At 31.6% G+C, this 8,509-nt stretch overlaps 1 non-coding gene across 1 annotated transcript; it reads right to left on the bottom strand.

Moving 5' to 3' along the window:
- Positions 1-1,126: 1,126 nt before the first annotated feature.
- Positions 1,127-1,233, bottom strand: LOC124891891. The gene has a single exon (XR_007049933.1). It is a non-coding gene; the product is annotated as a small nucleolar RNA R71 (small nucleolar RNA).
- Between the last annotated feature and the right edge of the window lie 7,276 nt (positions 1,234-8,509).

Genomic DNA, 8,509 nt, shown 5'->3' with positions numbered 1-8,509 from the left:
TAAGCAATTATCCTTTGAAAAAAATATATTTGAAGACAGAGATATAATTATTAATATTTTAAAAGTGATTTGTTTTAGTTTTAAGTAATATAGATAATTTTAATTTTACCTTTCATAAGTTTGATTCTCTCAAATAGTAATAAAGATATTACAAATTTGTGGCATAAATCTTCCAATTTCTATAGGACGATATTATAAACTCTATCACAATTTGACAGAGTACGAGCAACATAATTCTATACATATTGACCTCATTAATTTTTTGGCGTTGTTAGCAAAAATTGACACAAATCTACTTCAGATTAAATATTTTATTATTAATTTGAGAATTTATTAACATAATTGTTGTTGTTATTCTTAACTATTATTATTACTATTATTGTTGATTTTAATAGTTTTATTTTATTATTGTTAAAGTCGGACTTGTTGAGCTTGTATCAATGTATACTTGTTAACTTATTAATAAATATTTTTATTTTTAAGTTAAGAAAAAATAAAAGAGAAATTTTGTTAGCGATCTATTTATTTGATTGAACTTTAAATTTTAGATTGCTTATGACCTGCTCTTTCATGAAAGAGTTGGTCAATTACAATCCTGAAATTGAAAGATCTTTACTTCACATGAAAGAGCAAATAGTTTCTCAAAAAATAAATCGTGACCAAATAAAACATCAATAAGGCGATGAGGTCAATCCACCGGAGATTCCACCACCAGTCCATGTAGCGGATTAGTTTGATGAAGTGGCTCCAAGGGCAGCTCAGAGAATTCTAAGAAATTATGCTAGATCAGACCCCTTTAATTGTGAATCAAGTGTTAAAAAGCTGCCAGTAGCAGCCAACAACTTTGAAATATGGATAGACCTGATTCACACAATTCAATAATTGTGTATCATTACTGGTGATCCAAGTGAAGATCCACATAGTCATTTAATTAATTTTTTAGAACTTGTTGAAACTGCTAAGTATAATAAAGTGTCTCCGAAAGCAATAAAGTTGAGGTTATTTTTTTTCTTTAAAAAGAGATGTCAAGACTTGATTGCGAAGTTTGCCTCAAGATTCTATTACCACATAGGATCAGATGACTAAGAAATTTTTAAACAAATATTTTTCTTCCACTAAAACAACAAAATTAAGACATGATATGTCTAATTTCTTGTAGACTGCTATTGAAATAATGTATCAAGCTTGGGATAGATTAAAGGCAATGCTAAGAAAATATCCACATCATGACATTTTCAAATACATGCAATTGTATATTTTCTATCATTATGTAAAATCTTCATCTAGAAATGTGATTGATGTAGATGCAGATGGCTCCATAATAAAAAAACAATTAAAGAGGCATTGCATTTGTTGAATGAAATTTTAGAAAATGCTATTCAATGGCAATCTGATTGTGTAATCATCAAGAAGGCCGCTAATGTAAATTAAGCAGATGCTTTAAACATATTAATCCAATAAATTACTTCTTTGACATAAAAACTTGAGTTGTTTCATGTAAATACACAACAATCAATTTGTTCGAGGCTTGTGATATGTGTGGAGGAAGTCATCTGAATCATGAATGTCAAGTGACCAATCAAAATGATGAGCAGGTTAACGTCATTATATACAAGCCTATCCTTTTGAAAGTCCAATTGCACAAAAACATTTAGGATTTCAGTGGAGTAATCCAAATAGTGCTGAAAACTCTCAAGATTCCCAAAAGCAATATGTACAAAATCCACGTGGATTCTCAAATCAAAATTATGAACAATCAAACTTCAGACCTTATCAGTAAGCAACTTCATATCAGCAAAGGCCTCAACATACTTATTCAAACCTTGATGACCCCTTGTACAAGCACATTAAGGCTACTGATGAAAATATCAAAAACTCATATAAGCCAACTGGCAGCTCTTGTGTCAAAAAAATTCAAGATCTCTTATTAAGCAATACAGAAAAAAATTCAAAGCATCTTAAGGGCATTACCTTACGATCAGGTAAGGAACTTGATGGACCTTGTGTAGATTGACAAGAACAAAAATAATCACAACAATAGGTAAGAATGTAGAAACACCCAATGAACTGTCAAAACAAAAAGAAGTTAAGAAAATGAAGAAAAAATATTTAAAAAATGACTCTCCTCCCTGTGGAAATTTCTTTTCCACAAAAAATGAAAAGACAAAATCTTGATGATCAATTTGAAAAGTTTTTAGATATTTAAAAACAAATTCACATTAATATTTTTTTCATTGATGCTTTATTACAAATGCCTTCATATGCAAAATTTTTGAAAGAAATTTTGTCAAGAAAAAGAAGATTGAAAGAAATTTTTATGGTGATGCTTATAGAGAAATACAATGTTATACTTCAAAATAAGCTACCACAAAAATTTGGTGATCCAGGTAGTTTTACTATTTCATGGACTTCTGGAGGCATATATTTTGAAAAAGCACTATGTGATTCTGGAGCTTCAATAATTTTGATGTCTTTTTCTATTTTTTAAAAACTTAATCTTGATGAAGATTGTGCCTATTTCAGAGAATCAATATGGATTTATGCCTGGTCGCTTAATGACTGAGGCAATTCACCTAGTATAGAGACTGGTAGAGTAATATAGAGAGAGGACGAGGGATCTCCACATGATGTCTATTGATTTGAAAAAGCATATGACAAAGTTTCTAAAGAGGTCCTTTAGAGATGTCTGGAGATGAAGAGGGTCCCAGTGGTATACATCCAATCGATAAAGGATATGTATAAGGGGGCGAAGACTCGGGTAAGGACTATGGGAGGGGATTCCAAGCATTTTTCGGTCTTGACAGGGTTACACTAGGGATCAATTCTTAGTCTATTTTTATTTATCGTAGTGATGGATGTTTTGACGTGGAGTATCCAAGGAGAAGTGCCTTGGTGTATGTTTTTGCTGATAATGTAGTCTTGATTGACGAGTCGCATTGAGGTGTTAATGATAAGTTGGAGGTTTGGAGACAAACCCTAGAATCCAAAGGTTTTAGGTTGAGTAGGACCAAGACGGAATACTTGGAGTGCAAGTTTAGTGATTCGATGCAAGAGGACGAAGTGGTAGTGAAGTTGGATTCTCAGGTGGTTTATAAGAGGGATAGTTTTAGGTATCTTGGGTCTATGATTCAGGGGAATGAAGAGATTGATGAGGATTTCTCTCATCATATTGGGGAAAGTAGGATGAAATGGAGGCTCTTCTCGAGAATTTTACGCAATAAGAAGGTGCCTTCCAAGCTTAAAGGTAAATTCTATAGAGTTGCGGTCCAACCAGCAATGCTGTATGGAGTGGAGTGTTGGCCTATTAAGAATTCTCACATCTAAAAGTTGAAGGTGGTGGAAATGAGGATGTTGCGTTGGATATGTGGATTTATGAGGGTGGACAGAGTTAGGAATGAGATCATTCGGGAGAAGGTGGGGGTGGCTTTGGTGGAGGATAAGATATGGAAAGTGAGGTTGAGATGGTTTGGTCATGTGATGAGAAGGAGAACGGATGCCCCAATTCATAGGTGTGAGAGGTTGGCCTTGGAGGGTTTTAAGCGGGGTAGGGGTAGACCGAAGAAGTACCGGAGAGGAGTGATTAGACATGACATGGAGCAGTTATAGCTTACTGAAGACATGAACCTCGATAGGAAGGAATGGAGGAAAAGTATTAAGGTAGAGGGGTAAGGTATGGGGTCGAGTCGTAGTCTATAGCTAGGAGGGTTTGGTGTAGCTTGGTTGGTAGTTCAAGGGTTGGGAGAGGGGGGTCCTTAGTTTGTTATTGTACTTTATGTTTGTGGATGGCGTATCTCTGTTAGTTTATCTTGTTTCTCACTTCCGACGTTTTTTTGTATATGATCCTTTGTCTTGAGCCGGGGGTCTATTGGAAACAACCTTTCTACTTCTTCGGAGGTAGTGGTATGGAATGCGTACACTTTACCCTCCCTAGACCCCACTATGTGAGGATATACTGGGTTTGTTGTTGCTGTTGTACTAGTTTAATCGCACGTAACTCACACGTGTAATGTTTGATTATTTAAAATTAAATAATTTTATCTGTTGCACGAATTTTAATAAAGTGTAAAAAGTTCAAATCACTTTTCAAAAATCCAATGGCCAGAAGTTTCAAGTGGTTGATGGACCATCACTTTTGTGTTTACCATGCAGTACTTCTTTCCCTAGAGGATAAGAGAGAAGAATCAATTTGAACCTGTGGTATGATTATTTTCTTCCTTTTTCTATATTAAAAATCTTTTCTTGGTTTTAAAGTCAAATCTTTACAGAATCATTGATCTTATTACGTACTTAAAACTTTTAAAATTTTGATACTTCTTATTTTTTCTTATTCTAATATTTTTATATTTATTTCTAGATTTGTCAAATCTTCTTAAAATTAAATTTAGTTGACTTAGAAATCTTAAACTAATGAAAAAGATATTAGTTGTCATTAATTCTGATGACTTCTAATCAGAAAAGATTTTACCATAAATATATTTAATTAATATTTAATTTTTAAATATTAGAAAAATAATAAAAAGATGATTTTGTTTAAAGTAAAGCCTTTTAATGAAGGGTAAAAAGTTCAAACAACATTTCTAAGGCTTTTAACACTTTCAATATATCATAGATAATAAACAATCTGATAGATTAATTCAAGGGTGATTAATTAGTTTTAGACTCAATGAAAAAATGTCTGACCACGTCAGGCACCATACAGGATGATGATCCCATCATGAAAAAAAAAGCTGAATTACTAGAAAGAGATTCTAAGGATGATGAGATGCAACCGGAAAAAAAATTTCACTAAAAAATTAAACTCAAGATTCTTCTATTTCATCTAAAATATGTTCATCTTGAGCAAAAATTATTTTCAGTAATTATTTCATCTTCTCTAACTACAGAACAGGAAGTTCGTTTGCTTACAGTACTACACACACAAAGGAGCTTTGGAATGAGTTGTAGCAGATATTAAGAGGATTAATCCAGCTATTTGCACACACAAAATTCTCACAGAGGACAATTAATAACCAAGAATTGAACCTTAAAGGAGATTGAATCCAACAATACAAGAAGCGGTGAAAAATAAAATAACAAAACTTCTAGGGGTAGTTATTATCTGCCTTATTTCTGACAGTCCTTGGGTAAATCGTGTTCAGGTACTGTTGAACAAAGAAGATATGATAGTCATAAAAAATGAAAATAATAAACTCATACCTACTCGAACGATTACAGAATGAAGAGTCTGTATTGATTATAGACGTCTCAATGATGCCATTAGAAAAGATTATTTTTCTTTACTTTTTATTGATCAGATGTTGAAAAAAATTACAGAATATGATTTTTACTGTTTTCTTGATGGCTATTCAGGTTATAATCAGATACATATTACACCTAAAGTTAAGATATGACAATTTTTACATACCCTCATGAAACATATGCATATAGAAGAATGTCATTTGCTCTATGCAACGCCCCTGCTACATTTCAACATTGCATATTAGCAACTTTTTCTGACATGACTGAAAAATTTCTTGAAATCTTTATGGATGACTTTACACTCTTTGGCATGACATTTGAATATTGTCTTCACCATTTTATCCTAGTTCTTAAAAGATGTGAAGAGACAAACATAATTCTTAACTGAAAAAAATATTTTATGATAACAGAGGGGATTGTGTTAGGACATAAAATCTCTGCTAAGAAAATAGAAGTTGACAAGGCAAAAATTGTTCGTATAGTAGGATTACCTCATCATACAACCATTAAAGACATTAGAAGTTTTCTTGATCATGCAGGTTTTTACAGAAAATTCATAAAAGACTTTTCAAAAAAATTCAAAACCTCTGACTAAACTTTTAATGAAAAATGTTATGTTTGATTTTTCAAGTGATTGTATGAAGGTATTTGAAACTCTTAAAAAGAAATTTTCAACTGCGCCTATAGCTGTATTTTCTGATTGGAATCAATCTTCTAAGGTCATATGTGTTGCTAGTGATACGACTGTGGGAGTTGTATTAGGTTAGAGAAAGAATAAAATTTTCTATCCCATTTACTATACCAATAGAACATTGAATACAGCTTAATTGAATCATGCTACAACAAAAAAAGAATTACTGGCAATAGTATTTGCATTTAATAAATTTCGTTCCTATTTGATAGGAATCAAGGTCACTATTTTTACTAATCATGCATCTTTAAAATACCTTTTAGTGAAGAAAAATGCTCGTCCTAGATTGTTAAAATAAATTTTACTTCTTCAATAATTTGAACTTGAAATAAAAGATAAAAGAGAATCGGAGAATCAGGTAGCCGATATTTATCAAGGCTAGATTCCCCCCCCCCCCCCCAAAGTCTTGTGAAATAAAAGAAGAGTTTCCTAATTAAAGCATTCTATCTGTTAATTCAATTATGACTCAACCATCCTGATTTGCAGACATTGCAAATTACTTGATTGAAAACTGAATGCCAAAAGATCTTTTCTATCAATAAAGAAAAAAAATTATCTCTGATACGAAATATTGGAATAAACCTTATTTATTTAGATTTCATGCAAATAATATCACTAGAAGATGTGTACCTGAGAAATAAATGAATCAAATACTGTATCATTGTCATGGTGGATTAATTGAAAGACATTATGCAGCCAATCAAATTGCTTTTAAGGTTTTGAAAGTTAGATTTTTCTGATCGACACTTTTCAAAGATGCACATGAATACATCACATGATGTGATAAGTGACAAAGAATAGGTAATATCGCCAAGAAAGATGAAATACCATTAAAATGTCTACAGGTATATGAAATTTTTGATGTCTGGAGAATAGGTTTTATGAGTTCTTTTTCCTCATCTCATTTTTTTGAATATATTCTTATGGCTGTGGAGTATGTATCAAGATGGGTTGAAGTCATTCCCGCCAAGGAAAATGATGCTCGAACTATGTGTAATTTTTTCAAAAATTTTTTTTTTTACCATACTCGATACATCACGAGTCATCATCAGTGATCAAGGGACTCACTTCATGAATAGATAACTTTCTGTATTACTGTCAAAATATGGCATGACTCATAAAACAGAAACACCATATCATGCTCAAACTCAAGGACATGTTGAAGTTTTCAACCGGAATAAAAAAAAACACTTAAAAAAATGATTGAAATTTCAAGAAAAGACTGAGCTTTAAAACTAGAGGATGCATTATGGGCATATCAAATGACGTTTAAAATACCAATTGATACTACCCTATATAAACTAGTCTTTGGAAAGACTTTCCATCTTCTTGTTGAATTAGAACACAAAGTTTTTTGAACATTAATAGCATTGAACTTTGATGTGAACTCTTCTGGTAAAATTAATTTTCTCAAATTAATGAGTTGAAAGAATTGATATTGGAAGCTTATGAGTTGTTTTGTCTTTTATTTTAAAGAAAAAGTAAAAAAGAAGATTTATATATATATATTCATTATATATTTTATAATTGTATTTATTTTATATGTCTTTTTAAAAAAAAAAAAAAAAAGAGAGAGAGAGAGAGAAGGAAGGAAAGTAATGTGTTGAGTTAAAAAAGAAAAAGGAGATAAGAGAAAATAGTGCATTAGCTGTTCCTTAAAATGGGGGATGTTAAATCAAGTTTAATTTTTTTTATTTTTATAATTTATCTTCTCATACCTTCTTCAATAAATCTTTTGACCATTTTACCTCAAAAAAAAGTTTAACTTCTCCTCTCAACTATTTTAGTTATTTAGTTTAAGGTTTAAGTCATCGATAGGATCCTAAACTTATTTTGAAATTTCACTTGGACCCCTCAACTAAGACTGGTACCTATTGAACACCTATACTATTTAGAAAATTATTCCTATTACGCACTTTCGGATATTTAGCAAAAATTGTATAGTGTCTGTAACACACTTGTGGTGACATGGAAAAAATAATCAATTAAAAAGTATTATGTGGTATTGAGGGCCCAAAAAATTATTAAAAAGTAATTATCAAATTTTTAAAAAATTAAAATTAAAAACTGACCACCCTCGCCCTCTTTATCTTTTTCTCCATTTTCTGCAAGTAGAAACAGAGAACAAGAATAAGGAAACAGGGGACGCTGCAGCAGTAACATCTAGTTCGATTTTGAAATGAGAGAAATTTTTTCCTAAAATGGTATTTAGAGTATTGTTGGTTGAAACAGATGATTGCAACTTTATATTGGGTTTGATTTATTTAAGCTTATAAACGTATAAATTCGAACAATCTTGAAATTTTGAAGTTGATTTTTCGGCGAGTCTCGCCAAAAAATGCATTCCACAGAAACTTTGAATGAAAAATAAAGATGGCTAAAGGGGAAGTTGCAACTGACATTCTCATCCTCCATGTCAGTTGCTCTTTTTTCTTATAAGATAAAGACGACGTCTACGTACGTATAAATTCGAACAATCTTGAAATTTTGAAGTTGATTTTTCGGCGAGTCTCGCCAAAAAATGCATTCCACAGAAACTTTGAATGAAAAATAAAGATGGCTAAAGGGGAAGTTGCAACT

Source organism: Capsicum annuum, unplaced genomic scaffold (genome assembly GCF_002878395.1).
Source record: "Capsicum annuum cultivar UCD-10X-F1 unplaced genomic scaffold, UCD10Xv1.1 ctg4213, whole genome shotgun sequence".
NCBI classification, from domain to species: Eukaryota; Viridiplantae; Streptophyta; class Magnoliopsida; order Solanales; family Solanaceae; genus Capsicum; species Capsicum annuum.
Note: the sequence above shows the minus strand (reverse complement) of the source record. Positions and strands in the feature narration are given on the sequence as shown.